The 17,726-nt window shown below is 39.0% G+C and overlaps 1 long non-coding RNA gene across 1 annotated transcript in view; it reads left to right on the top strand.

Moving 5' to 3' along the window:
* Nucleotides 1–17,707, top strand: part of LOC118149487 (uncharacterized) — a 44,377-nt gene extending 26,670 nt beyond the window's left edge. Inside the window, exon 4 of the long non-coding RNA XR_004736982.3 lies at nucleotides 11,064–17,707. This is a non-coding gene — a long non-coding RNA (uncharacterized LOC118149487). The remainder of the gene's footprint in view (nucleotides 1–11,063) is intronic.
* Nucleotides 17,708–17,726: the final 19 nt, after the last annotated feature.

Genomic DNA, 17,726 nt, shown 5'->3' with positions numbered 1-17,726 from the left:
TTGCAAGTGAGAATGCAAAATATTACAAATATTACAACTCCCTTGAGAACTTTTAAAGTTTTCTTTTAAAGTTTATCCTAATCTGTGTGATTTAACTATACCACTCTCTATTTGTCTAAGAGAATTAGAAACCTATGATCATATGAAAATCTGTATACAAATGTTTATAGAAGGCTTATATGTGATCTCCAAAGACAAAACAACCTAAATGTCCTTGGATGAACAGATTGACAAACTTTGGTGTGCCCATACCATGCAGTAGTGCTCAGCAATACAAAAGAACAAACTTGATATGGTCAGCAACTTGCATGAATCCCAAATGCATTTTGCGAATTGAAAAGCCAGGCCTTAAAGGCTATATACTACATCACTTTATTTCTATGACTTTCTAAAAAAGGCAAGCAATAGTGGCAGAACAGAGAAGCATGGGAAAAGGGAGAGAGATGGGTTGATCCCAAAGGGACAGCATTAGAGCATTTTGGAGGGGCAATAAAACTCTGTACCATGATTGTGGTGGATGTACATCTCTGAGCATTTAAAACCTATAGAAATGTACGTTCACAAGAGTAAATTTTAAAGTATGTAAAAATTTAAAATCTGGAAAAAAAAACACTAGGAAAATAATCCATGTAAAGCTGTCCCTTCTGCTAGAAAAACAACCCAAAGTGATAAAATAAAAACATGTTGATTCCTGAAGTTCAGTGGGATGGTTCAGAAGAAATATTACTTAATTCTCCTTTATTAATAGCCTAGTTCCCATTTATTTTTAATTTTTTAATTTTTGAGACAGGCTCTTACTCTGTCTCTCAGGCTGGGGGCGTGCAGCACAGTGACACGATCACCTCTTATTGCAGCTTCAACCTCCTGGACTCAAGCAATTTGTCTACCTCATCCTGTTCAATAGTTAGGACTACAGGTATGTGCCACCATGCCTGGCTAATTTATTACTTTTTATTTTTTGTAGAGATAGGGTCTTGCTATGTTGCCTGGGCTGCCTCAAAATCCCAAACTCTAGAAATCCCAAAATGTTTTCCTCTTTCCTGCCTAAAGGATGGGAATGATGGCTAGAATTGAAGGAGACATTACTCGGAAAGTACAATTTAAAAGCATAATGATATACCTCCTTACACCTGTCAGAATGGCTAAAATTTAAGAAAAATGACAATGCTAAGTGCTGGGATTACAGGTGTGAACCACTCTGCCTGGCCCCATCTTTAAAGGAAGTACTTATGTTAGGAGGGCAATGTAGGTAGGGAACAGGTTAGTCTGAGAAATTGGATTTTGGTGTTTTTTTTCCCATCTTAATGTCTCCTACTGAAGACATTTGAAGAGGGTCAGAACTGAGGGAGAGATAAGCCATATGTTTAACTTTTTTCCTTTCTGGTATATAAATGTTAATATGCCAGATGAATTTCACCATAGCAGTTGTTATGGGGATAACATAGGGATGAAATATCAGGAAGTTCCCCTCCCCGCCCCCGAAATCTCTTTAAACCGAGAAACATGATTTTTAAAAGTTTTAATATAAAAATAGTTTTGAAATCCTAGATTAGTTTTATTATTAGAAATGAGAATGATTTGGAAGGAATATTTGGTGGCGAGGAGCAATCTAATGAGACAGCTGAAATCCTACAAAAGCAGGAAGAGCAGTGGCATCTGAATGAAATAAAGCTGCAGCCGGCTCAGGTCACCAGATGGCCAGCTCTGCGGAGTCTCTTTCCCTGTCACCAATTACTGCCCATGAATTTTCTTTTTAGGGACATGCTAAGAAAGTCCTACTCTTGAATTCACACAGAAAATCGTCATCCGTTAAGTCCCTTCCTTGCCCTAAGCTGCTCTGGCTCTCTCTGTAGGACAGAGGGGAGAGCTCTGGTTCAACAGAAGGCAATACCAAAAATGTGAACTGCATGCAGCAAACTTTGTGCCCTTATCGGGTATAAATTTCTTTTTAAAATTTCAACTTTTATTTTAGGTTCAGGGAGACATGTGCAGGTTTGTCACATGAGTATATGGCATAATGCTGAGGTCTGGGATAGAAATGAGTCACCCAGATAGTGAGCATAGTACCCAATAGGTAGTTTTCAACCCTTTCCTACTCCCTCCTTCACCCATCTAGCAGACCCCAGTGCCTATTTTTCCCATCATTATGTTCATAGGTGCTCAATGTTTAGCTCCTACTTATAAGTGAGAACATGTAGTATTTGGATTTCTGTTTCTGCATTAATTCACTTAGGATAATGTCCTCCTCCTCCTCCACCTGCATCCATGTTGCTGCAAAGGACATGATTTTGTTCCTTTTTGTAAATGTGTAGTATTCTGTGATGTATATGTACCATCTTTTCTTTAATCCAGTTCATCGTTGATGGGTGTCTAGGTTGATTCCATGTCTTTGCTATTCTTAATAGTGCCATGATGAAAAAACAAGTGCATGTATCTTTTGGTAGAATGATTTATTTGCCTTTGGCTATATGCCTAGTAGTGACATTGCTGGGGAGAATGTTAGCCTAAGTTCTTTAAATTGCTTTCCACAGTGGCTGAAATAATTTACATTTCCACCAACAGTGTTTAAGCATTCCCTTTTCCCTACAGCCTCACCAGGATCTGTGACTTTTAATAGCAATTCTGACTGGTGTGAGATGGTGATCTCATTGTGGTTTTGATTTGCACTTCTTTAATGATTAGTGATGTGGAACATTTTTTTCATATGTTTGTTGGCTGCATGTATGTCTTCCTTTGAGATTGTTTGTTCATGTCCTTTGCTCACTTTTTAATGTGATTGTTTGTTTTTTGCTTAATTGCTTAAATTCCTTATAGATTTTGGATATTAGACCTGTGTCAGATGAATAGTTGGTGCCTATTTTCTTCCATTCTGTAGAGTGTCTGCTTATTCCTGTTGGTAGTTTCTTTGGCCGTGTGGAAGCTCTTTAGTTGAATTAGGTCTCATTTGTCAATTTTCGTTTCTGTTGCAATTGCTTTTGAGGACTTAATTGTAAGTTCTTTGTGAAGGCCAAATATTCAGAAAGGTATTTACTAGGGTTTCTTCTAGGATTTTTATAGTTTGAGGTCTTAAAGTGTATGATAAAGGATAGGGTAGGGATTCAGTTTTATTTTTCTACATATGAGTAGCCAATTATGCCAACATCAGGGTGCAAATTTTAAATGGAAAAAAGAGTAGGTTTATTTGGCAACGCATGTGAAGTGGAGGTCAGTTAATACGTTTTTCCTGCAGGGGCTTTGTTAGTCAGAGGCTAAGATAGATGCTGTGTTATCCGCGTAGGTGAGCCCGTAACATTTGTGATGATGCTCTTGTGCTAAACTAGTTGTCTTTATTAGCTTAATCTGAAGTAGAGATTAAGAAGGAACAGGGGAAATAAAGGATTAGAAAGGTGCCAAAGCCCTTATTGATTGTTCTCAAACCAGGCAAAGCCCACGTCTAATGGCGGCATCTGAACTTTTTACTTTTTGATATCCATGTACATTGTGAAATGATTACCACAATGAAGCTATTAATATATACGCCATCTCATATAGCTACCTTTTATTTTTTTGTGGTGAGAACATTTAAGTAACACCTTAAGATGGCTATTACTGTAAAGTCAAATGATAACAAGTGTTGGCCAGGATGTGAAGAAAATGGAACCCTTGTATACTTTCGGTGAAACTGTAAATTTATGCTGCCATTATGAAAAACAGTATGCAGATTCCTTAAAAACTGAAAATAGAACTACTACATGATCCAGCAATCCCAGTTTTGGATATATATCCATAGGAATGGAAATCCATATCTGCATATTTATGTTTATTGCAGAATTATGTACAATAACCAAGATGTGGAAACAGCGTGTCTGTTGATAGACTGATAGATAAAGAAAATGTGAAATACACACACACACACACACACACACACACACACACACCACACACCGCAACTTTTATGTTTTTTGACTTTATGATGAGTTTATTAGGGTGTTAAATGCATTTTGGACTTATTATATTTTCAGCTTACAGTAGGGTTATTAGGATATAACCCCACTGTAAGTTAAGGAGCATCTGTACATACATCTACATACATATACACCACAATGAAATATTATTCAGCCTTAACTGATTAACTTTCAACTGCCCAATGTGTCAGACTACAAGACAGATTCATGGGTTAGTGGTCGGGGGAAAGCAGGGATCTGTTTACAGAATGGAGGCACAGGCTGTCAATCCCCTTTGCTGATGAAACTTGGATGGTGAGCAGTTGGAGAGCAAATGCAAAAGTTATAACCCAAAGGAAAGGACAGAAGGTGGTTTAGGGCTCATCTTCCTTCTACCATGCCCATTCCAGATCTGAAGTTTTATTTCTGAATCTAATGGGTCTCACTGCCTTGCATACAGGGTGAACCTGTAATGAAGACTGCTTAACAGCTATTAAGACATCCCTCTTCCCTATCCTGTAGCTGAAGTAGGAAACTTAGACTTCATCCTGAGTTCTTTCTTTCCTCTCCCACATTCCCAATGTAATCAGCCTCCCTAATGTGTTAAACTTACTTCCTAAATGGCTCTGGACTCTTCCATTTCTCTCTACCTCCACCATCACTGCCCCAATCCACATCAGCAGCTTCACTTTCCTGGACAACTTCAGCAGCATCCTGAAGCCTTAAGTTATTTTTAAATGGATCTTCTACCCCAAAACCAGTGATGCTCAAAGGTGCCAATGAAATCATGCTTTTCCTCTGCTCATGTCCCTAAATAATTTTCTTGGCTCTTAGATAAAGTCTTTACCTGACTTTGAGAACCTTCAAGAGTTTGCCCTTATCATTGACTCCTTTTGAACCACTTCCCATCTCTTGCAGTCCAAGTATTCTAAATTCTAAGACAGTGGACTTCTTTCGGTTCATCAACTAGCATGGACACTCTTTTCTTAAGAACTTGGAAAATCCCTCAGCCTGCAATCCTCATTTTCCCCCTCCTCACTTTGCTGACTCCTATTCATCTTTTAGGTTGACTGGAGTGGCATTGCTTCTAGAAAGTCTTTCCCATTCTCCCAGCCTAGATGGGGGACTTTTACTAGATCCTCCTCAGATAGATGGTAATTTCTCTATCACAACTCCCTTCCCTACTGGATGTGAAGTCCCCTAGGGAAGAGACACTTTCTAGTTAGCTCATGGTTCCTAATACATGGCACAGTGCCTGGCACATAACAGGTGCTTAATAAAAGTGTATTGACTAGGCCAGGCACGGTGGCTCATGCCTGTAATCCAAGCATTTTGGGAATACAAGGTGGGTGGATGACTTAAGGTCAGGAGTTCAACACTGGCCTGGCCAACATGGTAAAACCCCATCTATGCGAAAAATACAAAAATTAGCTTGGTGTGGTGGCACATGCTTGTAATCCCAGCAACTTGGGAGGCTGAGGTAGGAGGATCACTTGAACCTGGGAGGCAGAAATTACAGTGAGCTGAGATTGCATTACTGTACTCCAGCCTGGACAAAAAAGCAAGACTCTGTCTCAAAATAAATAAATAAACAAACAAACAAACAAATAAATAAATGCATGTTGACTAATATTGTTCCCCAGTATCCTCAATGGTGGTTGTTGGAAGACCCTGATACTGTGCACTATTCCATCCTAATACACACTTTAGCCTTCATCATGTTTGACTGTGCCCTGTAGTATTGTCACCTGGGCAGCCTCCCCCTCAACCCAAACACCGAGACTTTGGCTTCTCTGGTGTCTGTCTCACTTCAACAGCCAGGTTCAGTTTTGGGTCAGCTCCTGTCAGCGGGACCTGTTCCAGCAACTCCTGCCCAGTTCTTCCATTAGATAATGGCAATAATCAGAAGAAAAGATAGCATTCTGAATACTCATTGTTGAGTATAAGGAAAGGGAAACAAAAGTGAAAGACTGGCCTTTGGCAGCCATTTCTTACACAAAGAGGCCTTAGACCATGGGTAGCTCACATGTCAGGAACTTTTCCAGATTCACAGTTTCCAAACGCTGTAACTCCAGAACAAACTAAATGGCAGACAGTGAAGTATCTGGGATAAGGTGTGATCTTCAGGGCGTTGGTAGATTGCTGCTGTATCTTGCCCATGCTTGAAAAATGTGTTTCAAAAGACAATCAAAACGCTCTCCCACCCCATCCCACTCATTTTCTCTGGAGTCTTTGATTTCAAGTCTCAGGTTTGCCTTACTTTGGGGACATCAGTGAAAGTCCTGAAGCTTGCCTGTCAATTTAGATCTCAGTGACCTGATTCCATCAGGAGAATTCCCTTCCTACTCCCTTCCTTTCAGACATTCTCTTCCATAAGTTGCAGTTTAACACCCATAAATATCAAGAAAAGTACTAAAATTGGATTTTTTCAAACCAACTGTCAAAAATAACAAGATGTAGCAGGAACTGGAATTGTAGTAATAATCTTGACCCCTTTCCTACCCTCCTTTGGCCTATCTTTGGCATTCCCTTCTCAATATTGCCATAGAAACCGCTGACTCTTTCTTGTCAGAGTGATTATACCTTTTCAGATTTTTGACAACTAGAAGATACAATTGGAAGAAGCCTGGAGTCTTTAATTCCAGCTTCCCCCTCCTACATGGGTGCTGCTTATGCAAATTGGAGAAAATGGGCTTTGTTATGTTTTACTTTGTATTCTGCTAACAAATAGAGTGCATCTGTTTAGTGCATGTGTGAGAGGAAGAATACTGGTTACCCAGACATATGGGGACGTGTCAGGTTTTCTTAGTTTTATTATATTACTTTAACTATCTGCTTGACAGACACAGTAATTATTACTGACTGAAAATACCTTTGTCAGATAGCAATTTCCTGTGATGGGCAGCCATACAGTGATGCATAATATATGGGGTTGACAGCTTGCAGGGGAAATCCAGGAAAAAAAAGATGTGAAAGGGAAAAGCTTATTTAGCCAGCAGACTTGGAAATTTCACAGACATTATAGGATTCTTTTAAAGCTATGCGTGATTCTCCTCATCAGCTGCTAATTAAGGACAATAATTTATCTATTTGTTTGATACTGGAAACATAAGGCTTAGTTCAGCGTGAGTTATAATTCATCCTGGTTTTTATGTCTTTTGAATAATTCAAAACTATGCTTTGCAATAAATGATTTTTGAGGAGTTTATAAGTACTCTTATTAAATCAGCATTTTTTAATGTATTATACTTTGGCATTATGAACCACTGGAGACCATTAAAGTTTATTACTCAGTGTTTATTTTAATAAGAACCTTCTGACTTTCCCAAATGCCTGAGAAGCATTATCCACAAGTTTCTTTCCAATATTGAATTCAGCTCTGGTTGTAAGGGAATACTCTTCATCAATATTTTTGAAGAAGAAATCAGTGAATAGTCCAAATTTCAGCTTTTATGTAATGGCTGGTGCTGGAGTTTCCTAGTCATTTTTACTTTGTGATTCACGTGTAAACTTCCAAATTTGCACCAGCCACACTGGCACGCAGTGAATGACTGCACATCTGGAAAACAGTGGCGCTGATGGCTTCAGGGAAGGCTTGTGCTGGATGCCACATAGCCATTGCATCTGAAGCTGGCTGGGTCCTCAGGTCTGACTCTGGTGGGAGAAAGAGGAGACATGGACAGATGGAGAAACTGAAAAAGGATGAATGATTGTTGGACCTGCATTGTGCTGGGAGCATTTTAATTGAAGAATTGTTGAACTTGGCACAAAAATACCAAACTCGTTTTCCAGAGAGACAGAAAGATAGACAGACAAATTCTCCCTGATTCCACATACCCTCCCCGCCCCACCACACGCACATGAAACCATTGCATGAACCAGATGAGACTGGAAACTTAGCATTTGACAACAGGGCTATGGGCATTCCTTCTCTTTTGTCTGATACTTTAATTTTTTTGTGTGTACTATACAATAATACACCCAAACTGCCTTTCTTATGCTAAATTTAGAGGGATGGTTCACTGGCTATTGCTATTTCTTGTGAGCCAACAGCTCACTGTTGACTGAATAGCAAGTAGTATTTGCCTCTGTAGCTATTTATATAAATATTCCTTTGTATTTCATCCTTAATACTTAAATGTGAATGGAAAACAGAAAAACCAAAATGTTGATACTAGTGATGGAACTACTGAGACAATGATTGAGGCCCTCGGAGTGATTAATTTTAAAACTTCAGTGGGACACACATCAGTCCTAAGAGCTGACTGTAGTGTTCAATTGTAAAGAAAGAGAAAAACAAGAATAAGTTGGGAATTTGCTTCTGAAGATGGCTTCAAAGGCCAAGGATAATTCGGGATTTTGCTTTACATTTGAGCTTTCTTGGAAAAGGTAGCTTCCTTGTAATAAATAAGATATTGTTCAACTTTTCTGTTTGGTGTTAGCGTGTCTTCTTAGTAATTCATTACCTATGAAAATCAAAGATAGTCCCTCTGCCCCATCTTCCTTCTGCCTTTCAGCAAGTGTGTGCTGTTAGGGTGGAACATGTCTTTGCCCCCAGTATATGTATTAAAACCTATGTGTGAATCTTGTTAACTTTCAAAAACTAAAAACTTATTTTAACACTTTGTTTACCACATATATTAATTATTTTTATTTTTTATTGTGTGTCCACCTCAAGTGGATAGAATTCTTCCCAGAGAGATAACCTATTGTAATTGTTTAAATGCAACTAAAGACTGTTGTGGAACTTTAAAACAAAAGGGAAATGAAACAATAAACCCACTTATTATGGCTAACACTATGTTAAGATGTTTATTTTCTAAAAATCTTTGCTTTAAAAACCTTGAAAGGCATAGGCAGAAAATGGAAATAGGGGATATGGGTTGACTACTCCTGTAGGAAATAAGTCCTCAGAAGTAAATTAAAATTAAATTGTTAGCTTTCTTAAAAAAAATGCAACATCGTGCATTTCACTGGGAATTCAGAAAAATAGGGTCTAGATATGTATTTGCCACTGATAAAGTGTGCACTTGAAGAATCACTAAACTTTGGGTATTCAAAATATTGCCCTCCCTTGGTTTCCAATGGATTTTTCCAAGCAGAAAAGAGCACTGGAGAGATAGGCTAATAAGATAGGTGGACCTGGGTTTGAACTGAGGCTGATTTACTGGCTCCATGAACAGAGACACTCTGGATATCTTTCTCTTCGTCTGTAAAACAGGCAGACTACCTCTTCCACAATTTTAGTGTTAATCTTTCATTGGATAACCATGTAAAGTGCCCCAGTTCAGGGCTTGACAAATGATAAGACAGTAAGTGATTTGCTGTCAGGGGAATCATTTATTGTTCTTGGATAATAGAAGCCTAACTGTGGTAGGCTGAATAATGTCCCTCCAAAGGTATCCACACCCAAATCCCTGGAACATGGGACTATGTTACATTGCATGGGAAAAGAGACTTTTGTAGATGTGGTCAAGTGAAAGATTTTGAGATGGGGAGATTATCTTGGGTTATCTGGGTAGGCCCAGTGTAATCATGAGAGTCCTTATAAGAGGGATGAAGAGAGAAGGTGATGAAGGATATATATATATATCTCCCTATGCCTGGCTAATTTTTGTTAGAGAGAGAGAGAGATGCTAGATTGTTGCCTTTGAAGATAGAGGATGCGGCCACAGCCAAGGAATGCTGGTGCCCTCTAGAAGATGGAGAAGGTAAGGAAACAGATTTGTCTCTAGAGCCTCCAGAGGGCCTTGCAGCCTTGCTGATGCCTTGATCTCAGCCAGTGAAACCCTTTTTGAATATCTGACCCCATAAAATAAGATAATAAATTTGTGTTGTTTTAAGGCACTAATTTGTGGTAATTTGTTACAGCAACAAAATACTGATTATTATTATTATTTTGGTAATACGTGAATTGGAAAAATGGCCTTCTTCTTTGCCCTCCTTTATCCCCCCCAGTACTATTCCATGGAATGAGCCATTTTTGGTCTAGGTAAGGGCATGGTAATCCTGTTGCCCTTTGCTGGTGGTTTAAGGGTAGACATGTGACTCAGTTCCACTCAGCAAGTCATAAGAGGAAGGTTGCTGGGTGAGAAGGCTCTCTGGTAAGAATTTTGCTCCCTAATAAAAGGATTCATTAAGGTAAGAAATCTTGTCTCTTTCAGTTTTCCTTGGACAAAGTTAAGAGAGGATATAACACTTGGAGCTGTACAGCAAGACAGTTAATTATGATGGTGAAATCTATGATGATAAGAGACTGAAATGTGTGGTCAGACCGACTGACAGATAACAACTAATGAGTGCTTGAGGCAAAGAGAAACGGGATATAATTCCATCATCAAAACATTAAAAAAAAGCATTGAGTTTGCAGTTGAGGCACATTTAGTTTTCTGTGGGGACTTTGTGGTGGATTCAGGAACATTAGATCATGAACTCAAGATGCTCTGTCAGAAAACAAGCATCAAATGATACACTGGTACGATTGTTGCGATGTAGAGCTGGAAACTCACTAAGCATCCTTTACAAAAATACTTCTTTCTTTCCCTGAACTTTTTCTAAAAGGACAAACTGATCAGGTCCCATTATAGCTTCCTTGTCCAGGGCAGACATGCTATAGAGAAGCATTCTGTAAAAGATGGGTCTCTCTGGAAACTTCTAGAAGAGCCTTTTTTTTTTCTTTTTGAAGGACCTTCTCCTGTCTTTCCTGTTAGAATGGCCAATAGAAGCCCAGCTTTTCTAGTTATGTGGGTCAGAAACCCGCGCCTCTGCCTCTTTTCTTCCACTCACTGCACAACTACTTGTTGCCATTGCCATGTTATGTGCCTGTACTCTACTTTGTTTCTGTCCTGGTTTTGTCTTACGTCATCTTTTTTTTTTTTGAGACAAAATCTTTCTCCTGTTCCCCAGGCTGGAGTGCAGTGGCGCAATCTTAGCTCACTGCAACCTCCACCTCCCGGGTTCAAGTGATTCTCCTGCCTCAGCCTCCTGAGTAGCTGGGTTTATAGGCACCTGCCCTCATGCCTGGCTAATTTTTGTATTTTTAGTAATGATGGGGTTTCACCGTGTTGGCCAGACTGATCTTGAAATCTCCCGACCTCAGGTGATCTGCCTGCTTATTGTTCTTCATCATCTCTTGTCTAGGATGAAATCCCAACATGTCTCCTTGTCACCTATGTCTGTCCCTTCAACTCAGGACCCACACTACAACTAAATGATCTTTTCAAAAAGCAAAACTGATCATACCAACCACTGCCTCTCAGCAGGTAAAGTACAAACCACAGGGTAAGTACAAACTTCTTAGTATTATTGCTGCTAAAGCCTTCCAAGGCTCCTCACTGGGCTGTGCAGCTGTGACTTTCCTTCTTAGCATCCTAAAGTCTGCTCAGTCAGAGTGACCTGCAGGTCCCTGGTGGGGCCATGCTGTGCCATGCCTCCCTGCCTTTCATCATGCTGTCCCCTCTGCAGGAGTTGAAAGCTGTCACCACTCTGCTAACTCAACTCAAGCATCACCACCGCTGGGATGCTGTCCTGGCCCTCTTCTCAGATGGAACTGGCCATTTTCTTTTTGGTGCCTACACCCTGCCCCCAATCTCACATGTATATGTCTCTGTGTTACTTGCTTTCTTATTCTGCTATGTTCTTACAGGTTTATAAATTGTTACTCTTGTGTTAGGGGGTGAACTCTTTGAGTCATTCCTAAGCTGCCCACCTTTTTTTGGAGCTTAATACAGTACCTGACACTTATGAAACATGCAATCTCAAATTCTTGCATAAATAAATGAAAAAATAAATGACTGTTGTGAGATATTAGAAAGTTAGATAAGCTTCACAATTGAATACTATTTTGAACAAAAGGAAACATGTATTATTTCACCTTAATTTGTTATTTTATCGTTGTAGAACAATACTGTTCAAACTGGCAGTCCTCAGTCACATGTATCTACTGAACACTTGAAATGTGGCTCTTCTGAATCGAGACATGCTGTAGGTATAAAACTCACACCAGATTTCAAAGACTTAGTATCTCCAAAATGTATATTTTTGTATTGATTACACTTCATAATGAAAATATTTTAGGTATGTTGGATTAAAAGAAATATGTTATTAAAATTAATTTCACCTAGTTTCAAATGTATGACTACTAGAAAGTTTAAAATTACGTATGTGGTTCATACTGGAGGCTTGCTTTAGTTTCTGCTGGAGAGTTTTGTTCTAGAACGGGGTCAGCAAACTAGGGCATGTGGGCCATGTCTGGCCAGCCACCTGTTTTGTTACTGTTGCCATTGTTTTGTTTTTAATGCCTGTTAACTAAGAAGAATGTTTCCCATGTTTTTAAAATGGTTACATTTTATATAAGTAACTACATAATAGATGTAATGTCGCCTCTGAGTTCACAGTACCTATAATATTCACTATCTGTCTGGGCATGTTGGCTCACACCTCTGAAATCTCAGCACTTTGGGAGGCCGAGGCAGGAGAATCACTTGAGACTTGCAGTTTGAGACCAGCCTGGGTGACATAGTGAGATCTCTTTTCTACTAAAAATAATAAATGTAGCTAGACGTGGTGGTGCATGCCTGTGGTCTCAGCTACTTTGGAAGCTGAGGTAGGAGGATTGCTTGAGCCCAGGAGGTTGAAGCAGCTGTGGGCTATAATGGTGCCGCCGCACTCCAGCTTGGGTTACAGAGTAAAACTCTGTCTCCACCCACTCCCAAAAAAGAAAGAAATTTAAAAAATTTACTATCTGGCCTTTAAGAAAACATGTGCTAACTGTATTCTAGAAGATAAGGCCCATTGTGGTGAAATGGAATAATGATGATAACAGCAAAGAGTAGTTACTGCCTTAACAGTAGTGGCCCCCACATCAGGTAATGCCATAACCTAATGTTCTTAAATTATTGGTGTGTAGACATCTACCTTAGCTATATTGATCAAAACAGTTTATAGTTCTATTCATGTAAATGGTGCTTAAAACTGCTTGAGAACACTTTTTTCTCTTGTTATTTAAACATTCTTTCTAATACTGTATTCGTTTCTTAATTAATCAATTCTTTTTTAATTCAAGCATTTATGGAATATGTGTTGAGGACAGTTGTGTTGAAGGATGTAGCAAAGTCCTGGCCTGCAAGGACACTCAGAACCCATTGCAGGGAAGATCAGGCTATGAGCGAGCAATGATGATGCCGCACGATTCATACTGTAATAGAGTGTGCTGTGAGAAGGTGAAATTGGAGCAGCAAACTCTGGAGGCTGGGAAATTTTTTTTAGGGAAGAAAATATTGCTGCACAGTCTTGATGAATAGATCTTTTCCTTGAATAAAACAGTATGCATTCTATGAAGAAGAAATGGCATGCGTAAGGAAATGAATGTGTTAAGTATTTGAGGGACAGGAAGAAATTCAGTTTTGGAGAGTGTGTGTAGGAAGAGGAGGGGTGGGAAATAAGTTTGCGGGAAGATGCTGGGACTGGGTCATGGAGGAGCCAGGTGTCATATAGAAACAGCTGAACTTTCTTATGAGTGATGGGAAACATTTGAATGAATGAATGAAAGAATTAAATTATTTGTTGTTCAATATCATAATCTGAAACTTTTCCAGTTCATCTTTCCAGTGAAGGATTGCATAGGAGTGGGCAGAAATGTGTGGCTTGGAAGCCAGTTAAGAGGCCGTTGAAACTCTTCAAGTGAGACAGCAAAATCAGGCATGGCAGTGAGGATGGAGAGGGAAAGTCAGATTAGAGACATTTTTAGGGAAAAAGTAATTGATTTGTTTGTTGACTAGTTTGATATATGGTGCAAAAAAGGAAAAAATTAAAGATAGCTACTATATTTCTATACTAAGAGACACTGGAGAGTAACTCTATTAACTTAGAGAGAGAAGACAGGAAAAGGAGCAGGCAGGGAGGGGCTGGTGGTAAACAGCATTTGAGACTGTTCCAGGCTGAGCCCACTCTGAGTTTGGGCCACAGATGTGGATGCATCACCAGGGGCTAAGGATGCCAAAATGAATGCAAGTAATAGCCCCTGCCTTCAAGGCATAATCCAGTGGAGGTGGCAAGATGTCCACGAACTATTTCAATAAAGTATGATGAGAGCTAAAATACAAAGCACAATTGAATTGTAACAGCAGTTATAATACAGAGAGGATAAAAAACAAACTTCAACTCTTGAGCTATCCCTATTTTATGAACTAATATAGTCAAAGTAATGAGTTTCTATGTATTAGCACTCTTGGGTTTTTAGTTTTCTTTTTCTAGTCAAGAATTTTGTCTGCTTCTATGGTTTATAGAGAACTTTGATATTTCTAACAAATGGTATTTGTTTCCTTTTAAAATATCACTTCCATTTCCACATTTCTCCCACAGCTGCTCTCTTTTGGCTAAAGTTTTAATTGTTTCCTTTCTCATATCCTTTTCCTTTGTATATTTTCCTCAATCAATTTTTTTTATTTTTTTATTTTTTTCTTGCATTTTAGGTTTTGAGGTACATGTGCAGAGCATGCAATACAGTTGCATAGGTACACACATGGCAGTGTGTTTTGTTTGCTTTCTCCCCTTCACCCCCATTTGGCATTTCTCCCCAGGCTATCCCTCCCCACCTCCCCTTCCCACTGGCCCTCCCCTTTTCCCCCCAATAGACCCCAGTGTTTAGTACTCCCCTCTCTGTGTCCATGTGTTCTCATTTTTCATCACCCGCCTATGAGTGACATGGCACCATCAGAGTTTTTGCCATTACAAACACTATTATTCTTCGTGCACCTTTGCAATGCCCTGGCCTATGTTACCTTTGGGAAGAGAATGGAAAAAACAGTTGAATTTGATAATCAATATGTATTAATCGTATAAATATTTGGCTAGTAGATTTCATCCTGATCACCTTTCTGACAAGGGCATTTTAAACTATTAAAGCATTTTGAGATTATGAATACAATTAGAATGCTGACTAGGTACTAGATGACATTAAAGGATTATAGTTATTTTTGGTGTTTTAATATTATGTAAAAATATATCTTTTTAAAAGAAATTAATCGAGAAGTGTTTGAGAGTAACATGTCATGATATATCGTATTTGCTTTGAAATACTTTATGAGGAGAAAAAAAGCAAGAAGGTGAAAGTGTGAAAGAGGAGCAAAGAGAGAAAGAGAGAAAGCATAAAAAGAAGTTGGGAAAATGCTGATGGTTGTCTAGTCTGGGAGATGGACGTATGTTGGTTTTTGGTACTGTTTCCTTTACTTTGTGTCTAGTTAAACTATTTTCATGATGAAAATTCAAAAAAAGAAACAGTTCTTAAGTTCCCAGAAGCCCAATGGCAATGCCAATATCCATATGTGACAAATGAATGTGGTAAGTACAGAGGAACGGTAATAGCACTGAGCAATTTACATGGACGTGTCATTTCAACCCACAAAATTGCCCTGTTTACTTTTCATGTGTTAGTGCTTTCTGGGGGGAAAAAAAACCGTAGAAAGGCAATAATATCATCTAAGTCTGTTTGTTTACTAGAAATGACGCTTGTGTAATTGGTTTAATGTGTTGTAGCTCAACATTTATTTTTAGCATTATTTGCTTTATTGGCTAATTCAAAACATAAACACTTCCTGGCTTGAGCAAAATCAACATGTCACTTCCACACCAGAGGAAAGTCATAATCACTTGTTTTGCTCATTTGAACTTTGTGAGAAGACAAATTTTCACTTTTCAAGTAGGAGGCAAATATATTTGCAAAGATTTCCCCATTTAATTTCAGTCCAAACTTAAAAAAAAATTTTTTTCTCCCACACTCATAGATCAAGTTTTATGAGAAAGAGATAAATGAAAACCAGACATTTGATAAATGCTCTTTCTCTTTGACTGGTGTATTTCTAGCTATATCACATAGATTAATCAATATTTTGGCCAGTTCTTTTAATTTTCTTTACCTGTAAATGTTTGTCTTGCTTTTCTTTCTTTCTTTCTTTTCTTTTCTTTTTTTTGATGGAGTCTTCTTGTTCTGTCATCAGGCTGGAGTGCAATGGCATGATCTTGGCTCACTGCAATCCCCGCCTTCTGGTCTCAAGTGATTCCCCTGCCTCAGTCTCCTGAGTAGCTGGGACTACAGGCACACACCACCATGCCTGGCTAATATTTTGTATTTTAGTAGAGACAGGGTTTCACCATGTTGGCCAGGATGGTCTTGATCTCCTGACCTCATGATCTGCTCACCGTGGCCTCCCAAAGTGCTGACGTGAGCTGACTCACAGGCGTGAGCCCCTGCACATGGCCAAATGTTTGTCTTTTGAAGTTTGATCCAGTGACTTCTAAAATATTTTTAAAAGATTAAAATAGGCTGTATCTACAGGCCCATGATCTCTTCTCTGAAATCCTTGCAGCCAGGTGTTTCAGGTGTTGGAATTGTGAATATTTCAGGTTTTAGGACAGTATTACTATTTATATAGTCTATAACAGTGGTTTCCAACTTTTTGGCACCAGGAACTGGTTTTATGGAGGACAGTTTTTCCATGGACATTGGGCTGTTGTGAGAGGTGGGGTGGGGCAGGGGCTATCGTTTTGGGATGAAACAGTTCCACCTCAGATCATTAGGCATTAGATTCTCATAGGAGTGCACAACCTAGATCCCTCACATGCATAGTTCACAATGCAGTTGCCATTCCTATGAGAATCTAATGCAGCTGCTGATCTGACAGGAGGCGGAGCTCAGAATAAATCTCACTCTCTGGCTACTCACCTGCTGCTGTGTGGCCGGGTTTTTAACAGCCCACAGACCATATGGGCTGTGGCCTGGGTGTTGAGGACCCCTGTTCTATACCACATAATGTCCTCAGTGGCATGTAGTAAAGTGGGTTTTGCCCAAATAAGTTTTACATCAACTAGGTAATTTTCATGTAGTACTATTGTTTGTTGTTTTTCAATAACTAACATACAGGAATAGATTGAATAGATTGAAATAGAAATTTCTCCCAAACAGCGCTGGATGAATGCCTCAAGGGGCTCACACAACCTGTTCCAGGACTTGGTGACCGTTGTTTGTGTCCATTGTTTGTATAGTTTTATACAATAAAAATATAAATATCCACATTAAGTGGGATAATGAAAGATTCTAAGGAGCCTCACTTCAGTTTAGGTCAGACTTGACTATCTGGTGAAAATTTTTCAATGCCTGAAGAAGGACTTTGGGTTTGTAGTACAACGGAAGTTTCAGGATTGCAGAGGAGGACTGTGGAACCGAGTGGTTGGTTAAGAGCATCAGCTGCGGGATGGAACAGCGTCATGTCAAAATCTCACCTGTGACTCTTACTAGTTATTGACTCTCTAGACCTCATTTTCTTCACTTATGAAATGGAAAAATACCTTTTAAATAGGATTGTTGCGAAGACGATTTTCACAAAGCACTTAGCCAAATGCCTGGCCCAGTATAAGAAGTCAAAAAGCCAAAGCAGTTATAATATTATTAGTCTTATTAAAGGTAAAAAATGTGTAAAAACTATTTTGTATTCTTTTACATTGGCCTCCAAGGCTTTTTATCTCTGTGTTATTTGCTGGGTGGAGTGTGCACCTGAATTTAAGCTACTAGAGAAATTAAGCTCTAGGATGATGATTGTGGACCTCCTTTCTGTGCAGGAAATGCACAAGGGGAGAAGAAAACACACACATACACACACACACAATACCTTTAAGGGTAAACAATCTTTATCCCAGGTAAATGGCAATGCCAATAAAATAAATAAGCAAATGAGATAGTAAGCAAATTGATATAATAAGAAAATTGATATAATAGACAAATTGCTATGGGGGGGGAGAAGAGAAAAG

This window comes from Callithrix jacchus, chromosome 19, assembly GCF_049354715.1.
Source record: "Callithrix jacchus isolate 240 chromosome 19, calJac240_pri, whole genome shotgun sequence".
Classification (NCBI taxonomy): Eukaryota; Metazoa; Chordata; class Mammalia; order Primates; family Cebidae; genus Callithrix; species Callithrix jacchus.
Note: the sequence above shows the minus strand (reverse complement) of the source record. Positions and strands in the feature narration are given on the sequence as shown.